Here is a 10,801-nt window from a genome sequence, read left to right as displayed (position 1 = left end):
CGGTTGTCCCAATTTCTGTCACTTTGGGGCCTCGGGTTCCGGACAGCAATATGTGTATACAACTTGCAGGTAAGATCATAAAACAATGAATATCATCATGAATCAATAACATGTTCAGATCTGAAATCATGACACTCGGGCCCTAGTGACAAGCATTAAGCATAACAAGTTGCAACAATATCATAAAAGTACCAACAACGGATACTAGGCACTATGCCCTAACAATCTTATGTCTATTACATGAACAATCTCATCCAATCCCTACCATCCCCTTCAGCTTACAGCGGGGGAATTACTCACACATGGATGGGGGAAGCATGGATGGTCGATGGAGAGGCGTCGGTGGCGATGATGGCGATGATCTCTTCCAATTCCCCGTCCCGTCAGGGTGCCAGAACGGAGTTTCTGATCCCGAGATTGGGTTTCGCGATGGCGGCGGAGTTCTGGATGTCTTCTGGAAAAGTGGTCGAACCCCCTCGCGTTTTTAGGTCAAGGGCTTTAAGTAGTCCAGAGGGGAGCGTCGGGGGCTGGCCGAGGCGGCCTCACCATATGGCGGCACGCCCCCCCTCTTGGCCGCACCGGCCTATGGTGTGGAGGCCATGGGCCTCCCCCTAGCTTGCCCTTCTGGCTCCGTGTGTCTTCTGTAAAAATAGGCCCTTCGCAATTATTTTCGGGGATTTTCCTGAAAGTTGATTTTTTGCACAAAAATAAGACACCATGGCAATTCTGCTGAAAACAGCGTTAGTCCGTGTTAGTTGTATCTAAAATACACAAATTAGAGGCAAAACAATAGCAAAAATGTTCGGGAAAGTAGATACGTTTTGGACGTATCAGTGGGCGCCTGAGAGCTCATCATGCTCAGCACCGATGCCGCGCCACGTGAGCTGCCGTCACCATGGCCGCCTCGCCGACGAACTCCAAATCACCCTTCTAATCTTATCTCTGTGAACGGGAGGAGTGGGGACGAACAAATGACAAGAATAATAGATTCAGGTGGTTTCTGCAAAAAATCCTACTACTGACAAGCCGTTCTAACGGCAACACAAAGGATGTTACTGCCACGTAATCAAATTCTGACGGTGGCAGTCACAGAGTGACCAGCGTGCCCAAAATTGGCAACTTGAAGACTGCGGTTCGACATTCTGCAACTTCGTGACTAACTAGTACAAATGCCCGTGCGTTGCCACGGGTCGTCAAATTTTATTTTTTAATGCACATATATAATTCACAACTCACTGTGAAAAATCAAAACAAATCGGTGATATCATAATATACTACAGAATGATAATGCCAAACGAAATAACAGGACTACATTGTTGTGTATTGAGAGACAACATATCGTGCAATGATGAGGCTTAGATAACCTAGTCTGCTAACATATCCTTATATCCAGCAAACATGAGATGATGTCTGAGATTGAAGTGCAATGGATGCATGAAGGCCCTAGAATGAATGTGTGGATAAAGAAATAAACTCAAGCTTATTTATCACACAACTAAAACCATGCAATAGTATCCAACTCAAATTCAGAAGTCAACCAGGCATAGGCAAGTACTTTCATAGTGTCAAGTTACACTTCACGGAATAAAAAGAAGGGATGCAGAAATAGTTCTAAATACCCAATTTACAGTGAAACGTGCACAAACAACACAAAAACTGTAGTTACTATACACACAATAAACACCAATCAGGAGTACTAATGACCCTATATCTGTTTCTCTATCACTGAGCGAGTTGTGTCGACTAACTACATGACATGGAACTCTGGGGCCTACGTATCAATCACTAAGAATGGTAACATTATTCTAGTGGTGTGCATGAGCTACAAGATATGGGATGATCTTAGCACCAGGGGAAAGAAAAGAAAAGGTACACCATATGGGGAGCAGCTGGAGACTAAGATCTTCTCATGGAAGTGTCTTTTCACCCTTCATTCATTCACCTGAAGATGTAGCGACCTTGGCCTGCTTCATTGACCTCCGACGAAATATCAGTTGTAGGCTTATGATATGACAAACCTCCAGGAAGGTAACCAATGGAAACGATATAATTTGGGGGTTTATGCTCACCTTTGTGGATAGAAGGGTTTGTCGAACTTTGGGAGGGGTCATGCTTGTGGCAACATGGTCTTCCTTAGATGGTTCGGCGCCTTCTCTTCCTCAATCTTCACACATATATTACATTGTGGTTAATCGTTAGAACATAAAATAAGTGATTGCAATTGCACCATTGCAACCTCCAAGAAACAGGTGGATATACCTTTTGTGTGCAAATTCATTTTCCTGTTGCAACCTCTTGCAACTGATCCCTTTTAATTTACCTGTATCGCAATGAAATGATACGTGAAACCTACTAATCAATATACTCAGATGTATGACAACATTCCCCCCGATGTATGACAACATTCCCCCCCTGAAAGGGGCATCAAGACAATAGTGATAATTTAATATTAAGCAACTATTTGATTCTCCGAGACCATGCATTTCCCATGCTTTTCCAAGGGACAAAAAGAAATCCATCCAACATGTATCACCCACGATGTTTTCAAATATCTGAAATAGGAACTACTTCCTCCATTTTAAAATAATTGTCGCAATTTTTTGTAAATACAGATGTATCTATACGCAAAACTGCATCTAGACACATCCGAATCTAGAGGACGTTGCGACACTTACTTAGGACCAAAGGTAGTACATCATTTTATTCTGACACTCTACATATTTGTTTTGCCGAAGTACCAGATAAGACATCAATCAAAATAGGAAATAGTTAATAGACCATCACGGGCGTAGCAAGTTGATGTGCATATGCAATAATGACATAATGTTAGGATTCGGAAACAGTATAAACTCTCTGCAAAAGACCGACATCTAGAGACTCAAGTTATCTCGGTCTTAATTTCTAATAAAACTATACAAATTGCATTTAAAGCCAAACAAATCCACTTGTCTAGATTCGTGGTGAACTTATACTTTATTAGCAGCAGAAATGAGAGGCTAATTTTTAGCCTCCAACATCAAGGACCTCTCAGTTCACTACTACCTTCACGGATGGACGTGAAGTCAGTTAACAGGTTCTCCATATCTGACTTGTTAAAACTTAAACATATATTGAATCCATGTCATGTCTCCATTTTTTCTCTATAGTCTTTCTGGGGTTCCACTCACCTTCGGTGTCCCTTTTAGTGACACCTCCGCTCTTTTGACATTTGTTGATGTTGTGTCAGTGGCTTGTTGCTATACTCATTCTGATCAATATCGCTCGTAGTTGTCCTGCTCAACATGGCTCTACAATCATGTGCACACCTTCTCCTATGCTTCAGAAAATCTCCAGCACCGTCATCGATGTTTCACTGTCTCATCTCCAACTCTGGCCTCTGCTCATTCACACTTTCTATTAACATGTAGGAGACCCTTAAAATGAGAATGAGAACGTGAATTTTACAGAGAAACAAAGTACTACCTCTGATCATAAATAGATGTCGGAAGTTTAACTAAATTTGGATGTACCTAGACATTCTTAGGGTGTAGATACATCCGAATTTGGACAAATCTTTCGCATCTTTTTATGTACGGAGGAAGTACTTTTGTGTATTCTGACTTCCCATTTGATCTGTTACTTTCACAACAGCCAATGTGCGTGCATTGCTAAGAGTTTGCATAAGCAAAGTATTTGATAAATCGGTAGCGTGATTTAAATTCCTGACAAATCTACAACCAATCTCGTTAGGAAATTATGTTGTACCTAACAGAGACGACTTCTAAACTGATACATAAATTCTTGAAAAAAAAGAGGAAATAGGAAAGTGGAAAGTGATGTTGTATCAATTTTGTCACAGAGAGAGGAAATAAGAATGCTCAATTTATATTATAATAACTATACGAGACAACTTGAAATATGATACATAGATTCCTTGCCAACAACATATAAAATATTTGAATACCAACCTGCATGCATTCCACATGTTAGCCTTAAAGCATGTTTCAACATTTCCTGAAAGTTTGCATAAGCACATATTTAGTCATGGCAGTAATATTATATTTAATTACCAAGCATACAACCAAAGCAATCCGGCATCCGGCCTTGATCTTGAGAGCAAAACAGAATCTTGACAGTTTTATTATTACACCTATTGAAGACAACATGAAAGAGATACATTGATTATCTATAATCAACATGCAAATAATTTTCTAATGGCATCTTACGGAGCATTATAAAATTAATGTGTACCGTCAACAACAATTGATCAATTACGAGGCCATATATTGCAAACTCCATTGTTCATTCATGACATACAGAAAACACATGGCATGATATACAAGTGAGTGAAACCGTATAAGTGTCGGTTTCTACCATTTACCATTAACCTCTGCACATAAAATCGGTTGGGCTTGCCGCGGCATAACAGATTAGCGGTATAGCACCCTGCTTGCATTGTATTCTCCTTCTACAACCTGATAATGCTATCTTGAACCAATAGCATGGGAATTTAAGCCTCGACGAGTTCTTTTCTGAAATATCAACTGAAACCAAGACTGCTTGGAACAGGGGAAACCAAGTGGGAACTTAGTCGGGACCCTAGTTTGGAGATATGCTTACACACGATGGACGCTGTAAATTCGGTTCCCAAATGTATTTTAGTCGAAGTTGATATGGACAAAAGACATGTAGACACTACAAACCGAATACACATAATACAAGTGTCCACAATTACCATGTTAGAAACTTGTTTACGGATATGATTACCATGTTTAGAGATGTATTGTTATTGAAATGATACATATACTGGCATTCAAAAATCATTTAACACCTACCTGCTCTTAAATGATGCTTATGGCTTCAACTAATTGAGCTTCAAGTTTTAATTCCCGCTCGGTAACTTCCAAGGTCAGTTCGGCCCCATCATCTTGAAGTCATGTCATTCAGATCAGCAATAACCCACAGCTTGAGGTGTGCATCGTCGGTGCCTCTCAACACGACCCCTTTAATTGATACGGTAATTCACCACGAATCCACCACGAAAATTAATAACATAAATAGCACGAGCCAAATACTGAATTGCGGGAACCTTTGGAATACACAAATAAGCTAGTTATCCAAATCATGTAGCAAATTCAAGCCTAGGACAATATGTACTTATGTAGTTGTCAAGTTCTTGATTCTTAGAAGCCTTTAGTCATTCAAAGAGATAATATGAACCTTCCTCCTCTAACTTAGTTTATGCTGTTGTCCCATTTTTCTCCGGCCCCACCAGGCTTGAAAAAAAAAGCATCCCACTCCTCTTTTGTCATATCAAAAGGCCAATCTCAATCAGCCACATTATCAAACACCACAGTTTTGAGCAAAGCAACATATCCCAGCAACATTATCAAATAAAGACAACAATTCACTCTGAATATACACCATACCTCAGTCCCCAAGCTGCATGGCGAGTAGAACAACGTACGGTAGTGCAATCTTCACATGGCTTATGTCTTTTGTCGACTCACAAAGCTCCAGTGCATATTCACACATGAAATTCATGAAGCAAGCTAAGCCGAGCAACAAAATAATACTCCAGGTGCAAGGAATGAACGGGAACAGAAACAAAAGGGAAATTTACGTCTTGAAACCAAGATCGAGAAAGGAAGGTGGCACCTCCAGATTGTGGCCCAAGCGAGAAAATTCATCGCATTGAGTCGGTTGAATGTACATACAAAGCATTTAGTAAGCCAAGATGCATTATCTCCTATAGAGATAGTAGAAGTCGATTTCACATTTAGCAATCCACTTTTATGCTTACATTTCAGCAGCATGTATATTTTTCATATCTTAAGAGCTGAAGTTGCTTAATTGAGAGCTTACATCCTCCGTACAATGATTTGAGAAAGAGCAAGTCTCCTCCTGGCTTCAACCGGCGAAGGCCAACTTTTCTTTTGAAATCAGAGTTAATGATTTTATTTTTCTACCATGGATAAAATGTCTAAGGGAAAATTTGCTATAGGACAACTGTTATTTTACGCGTTTGCCAAAACACACCGCTCGATTGTGTGTTTGTCGTACCATTACAATTTTGTGACACATTTGCCAGAACACACCACCTCGCCAAAAACGGAAAGTTTTGCACTTTTACCTGGGATGACTGGTTTTGAAGACAAAAAGCATAACTTTCCGTTTTCGGCCAGGTGGTGTGTTCTGGCAAATGTGCCACAGAATTGTAATGGTACCTGGCAAAGACACAATCGGGTGGTGTGTTTTGGCAAATGCCAGAAAATAACGGTGTCCTGTAGCAAATTTTCCCGATGTCTAAATGACATACCTTAAATACTATAGCTATGCCCTGTACAAACAAAGCAGTGCTACTCAAGTGATGTACATTGAGTATTTTTTGACAATAGGAAAATCGAGCATACTTTAGCAGTCACTCAATCGCATGAATGCAACCTCCCAAGTAGGAAGACACATTATTTATCAACGACAATGCAATGAGCAGGTAGCAAGATCTTTGGTATAGATAGAACCCCACAGGGATTTCTTTTGTCAGGTTACTTCTAATTTAACTTACCAAGAGTTACTATCAAACTATCCAACTATATGCTAGTATCCAACACATCTAACTCACAAGAGCTGGTACAGTTACCCCAAAACAACCGGGACTAACAACTGCTCTTAAATTTTTAATGAAGAAATGCAAGCTCATATGCCGACATATGCCAGTGAAAAATGCATTCCTCTACTCTATAGCATCAAACTTCCTTATCTGTATGAACTTGAGTTGATCAATACAAAGTACATCAAAAGTAGGAAGGCATCCAATTTATGTAACTTACTAATTATTATTATCAAATGCCAACGATAGATTTTTTTATTACAACAATCACTTAAGGTGCAACCAAAACAAAGTTACCTGGATTTGTGGTTGGCAAGTGGAGGCTCCTCCTTCAGTCCTTCTCCTTGCCGATAAATAGGAACTTCTCAGCTTTGAGGTCCTGGTCCATATGATGACAATGATAGGATTGGACAATGGCAGCGATGACACGGGCTAGCTCAGGTAATATTTTGAGTCAGTTACATGATAACTCTGTTTACATAAATGATGGGCATGAGATCCGATACTATATGTGACAGCCTACAAAATATCTTTGTGGCTGTCCAAAATAATGAAATTCTGCAAAGGGTAATAAAACTGTAGTGGAGTACAATGCAAGTCAATCTTCAATCAAGCAATGTAGTGAGTAGTATCTCTCTAAGAAATACCAGGCTACCAACTGGTTGAGCATGATTTCATGTCGATACCTTGAGTCAGTGGTCGTTGTTGCCAATCTATATGGGCATCTTTTAGAGAGCACAATCTTGCCAGCCTTTCTTCATTGTTCTCTTGCAGCTTTTAACTTCTCATAACACCTGATACTCATCAGACCTAATGAATTTACACAAGGACAAGAGTCAGCGGACATAGTCATATTGCAGATCTTCAGAAAAAATTCTCTCTCTCATGGAAATAATCTCCCATCACTACATTTCATGCATGCTGTTCCAGTCAAACTGATGCAGATAAATGAAGCAATACAATGAGACAAATGTGAGACAACACTGATTGATCTGTCCAGAAATCATGTATTGTACTTCTCCATTACTCCATTGAATCAAAACACCACCACCATCATCCAATCCATGGGTCTCTACACCTATATAATATATATATAGCATGTCGAATAAAAGGGAACTGTAAGTTTGGGAGGCTGAGCCATAGCCTGGAAGGATATAGTTGAATGTGGATTTCTCTAGTCTCTTAACATCTTATATAGCATCTACCACTGAGCAACAAATGGAAAAAAGATACCTCAATTAGGTACTTCCAGTGAACATATTGTACTGCAATCGTTAACCAAGTAGTTGCTATATTCTGAAATTCACAAAGAAAGAAATCTAAAATTCAGAAACTCTGTCGCCATTGCACCCACGCCTCATCTATACAATTGGAATTCACAGGCCAAACAACTAAAACACTACAGTACGTACTGTATGGAATTTTATCTTTGCATTCCGATTCAGATACCATTCTAAAGGGGACCAGATACTATATAGAGAGCATTTGCATCAAATAAATAAGAACAACAACCATTTGCCACCATATACATCAATGAAATTTGCATATGTCACTCACAACGTCTGGATCAAACAAATCAGATAAATTTGCATATGTCACTCACAAAATTTGCATATCTCATTTGCATCAATTTTAAAATAATTAAACAAACAGAAAATACTACTCACCACCATTGTTGATGGCTGTGAGGAGATTGAGCGAGCGAGGACGTCACATCCTGCCACACGGCCGGCGGAATTGAAGTGGGCAAGTTGACGGCGAGGCGGAGGGGGTGCCATCCGAGCTAGACTGGGAGCGAGGCTGGCATTCTTCTTCCTCGCAGACGTTGGGTCGTCATACAACACGGACAATGGCTTCTACTGCGTCGTGAATGGAGATAGTGGGCTTCCGTGGTAGAGAAGCCGTGCGTGCGACAATGGCAGCATGGAGATCGTGCTCGCCTCGCTTCTCTACCACTTCAACTGGGAACTCCCGGGAGGGGCGAAGCGAAGTGAGCTGGAGGAAATGGGATCACTGTGTGAAGGAAGAACAACCTATATTTGCATGCTATCGTCCGCGTGCCACTGGTTTGATTCACAATTTGCTGATTTGCAGTCACAGGTTCTTATATATAGCTCTCATCTTTATGTGACTGACTCCATCGAGTGTCAAGATATACAAGTAACCTTAAGTATCAAGTTATATGTATACACATGTGATTTCACTTCCATCATTTAAATTGTCTATGTCGTCAAAGAAAACGTTGGTCACGTTGAATTTAATAAAATTGAAAAAGAAATTAACTTTCAACCTTTTTATTGAAATCCATCCGTACGAATTAACATGTAGCGTGCTAATAATAACTAAAAAAGAATAGCAACAAGGACTATACACCACTACGATGACGGCATACATGATGCCAGGAGAAGAAACCGACGGATCTAAAAAACAAGAGAATCCCATCGATTGAGAAAAGGAAGAAGGATACTGACACCATCCAACTGACGTATGGCCGGTTCATCTGAGTACTCGAACATGGAACCAAAGACCAGAGAACGTGAGAAGAAGATAGCATGCGCGCGTGCGCGGTTAGCTGCCTGCTGGGTCGATCCATCGGTCGGCGGGAGAATATCTTGCCCGGGCCGGCTCGGCGTAGACGTCCCCCCGCGCTCCGCAATCTCCAGCGGCTCCAAAGGCAGCGCTGCTATCGGCGGCAAGGCGTCGGGCCTATTGTTAACTGATTTAGGAATGAACAACACCAGGATAGGATCAAGAAATAATCATATTTGAGAAGGAAATACCTCAAAGTTCGGCCTCGGTGGAGAGCTGGCAATCCCCGATCCGGCGTGGCAGCACTGAGACTCCGCCGGCCTGCCCAGATGTGCCTTCCAAGCCAACATCCTGGCCGGAGAGGAGGAGGCATTCAGAGGGATAGGAAGAGCTCCACATGATAGGGAAGCGGGGGGAGGCAGAGGGTGTTCGGCGGCGGCAGCTACGTGCAGCTCGTGGAATCTGCGTAGGGGGGAGGAGGATGTGGACTTCCGAGGACAGGGTTTCGGGTGCTGGGTTTCCTTTCCATTCCGACGATGTAGTTGGGCCTGGCCCAGTTGGACGCGTGCGGGACGGAAGGCTCAACGAAACGGGACGACGACCAAAAATCTTGACGTATTGAGAGATGAGGCAGAATACGGAACCTGTTCGTTCTTTTTAAATAGTGTAGAGAAATACCTCAAAGTTCGGCCTCGGTGGAGAGCTGGCAATCCCCGATCCGGCGTGGCGGCACTGAGACTCCGCCGGCCTGCCCAGATGTGCCTTCCAAGCCAACATCCTGGCCGGAGAGGAGGAGGCATTCAGAGGGATAGGAAGAGCTCCACATGGTAGGGAAGCGGGAGGAGGCAGAGGGTGTTCGGCGGCGGCAGCTACGTGCAGCTCGTGGAATCTGCGTAGGGGGGAGGAGGATGTGGACTTCCGAGGACAGGGTTTCGGGTGCTGGGTTTCCTTTCCATTCCGACGATGTAGTTGGGCCTGGCCCAGTTGGACGCGTGCGGGACGGAAGGCTCAACGAAACGGGACGACGACCAAAAATCTTGACGTATTGAGAGATGAGGCAGAATACGGAACCTGTTCGTTCTTTTTAAATAGTGTAGATGTGCTCGTTCTCGTCATCTTGGTGTACCGTGGGTGCGTTTTACTCTTTTACGAAGATAAAATCACATGGAATGATACAACTGCAAGAGGTCGGTTCAAGCCTGGCCTCTACATACAAAGATGCACACTGTCTTTCCAATAAACGCCCGATCACCATTGTGTTCTCATTCATGTCACATGAAGGATATAAGGCACAACTTTCATACATGATTCGCGAGACGTCGTAGTCATTCGATGGAATATCCACAAAGAACAGACCAGTGACACAAGATGGTAAAGGGAAGGACATCACAAGTCTAAGGGCATGAGCAATGGAGGCAGCTGTTCAACTAGGTTTGGATAAAACTTTTGACATATGCATGCTATGTTATGGTTCCATTAATATGTCTTTTTCTCAAAAGCTGATTTGGTTTTTCTCTTTCTCTTTCACATTTTCACCCAGTTTTACTTTATGGCTGAAGAGGCTGCCTCTGATGAAGAGGCTGCCTCCTTATCCGAACCTAATTTGGACCACCCAAACCAAGATAAAGGTACGAGACAACACCCCTAGGGCTATGCATTGGCCATGCCCTAACATGTCTCTGG

The 10,801-nt window shown here is 42.2% G+C and overlaps 2 long non-coding RNA genes across 3 annotated transcripts; both read right to left on the bottom strand.

Moving 5' to 3' along the window:
- Positions 1–1,546: 1,546 nt before the first annotated feature.
- LOC127309655 (uncharacterized) lies at positions 1,547–3,993 on the bottom strand. 2 transcript variants are annotated; one of them, XR_007857269.2, is made up of 4 exons: positions 3,948–3,993; positions 2,260–2,320; positions 2,070–2,164; positions 1,547–1,967 (listed from the first exon to the last, which is right to left on the bottom strand). It is a non-coding gene; the product is annotated as an uncharacterized lncRNA (long non-coding RNA). The 2 variants fall into 2 exon arrangements; XR_011746319.1 differs by lacking the exon at positions 3,948–3,993 and having other exon boundaries at positions 2,260–2,493.
- A 3,108-nt stretch (positions 3,994–7,101) lies between these two features.
- Positions 7,102–9,783, bottom strand: LOC127307976 (uncharacterized). Its single transcript, XR_011746789.1, has 3 exons — positions 9,370–9,783; positions 8,257–9,295; positions 7,102–7,399 (listed from the first exon to the last, which is right to left on the bottom strand). It is a non-coding gene; the product is annotated as an uncharacterized lncRNA (long non-coding RNA).
- Positions 9,784–10,801: the final 1,018 nt, after the last annotated feature.

Source organism: Lolium perenne, chromosome 6 (assembly GCF_019359855.2).
Source record: "Lolium perenne isolate Kyuss_39 chromosome 6, Kyuss_2.0, whole genome shotgun sequence".
In the NCBI taxonomy this organism is placed as follows: Eukaryota; Viridiplantae; Streptophyta; class Magnoliopsida; order Poales; family Poaceae; genus Lolium; species Lolium perenne.
This window is presented reverse-complemented; position numbering and strand designations above follow the sequence as displayed.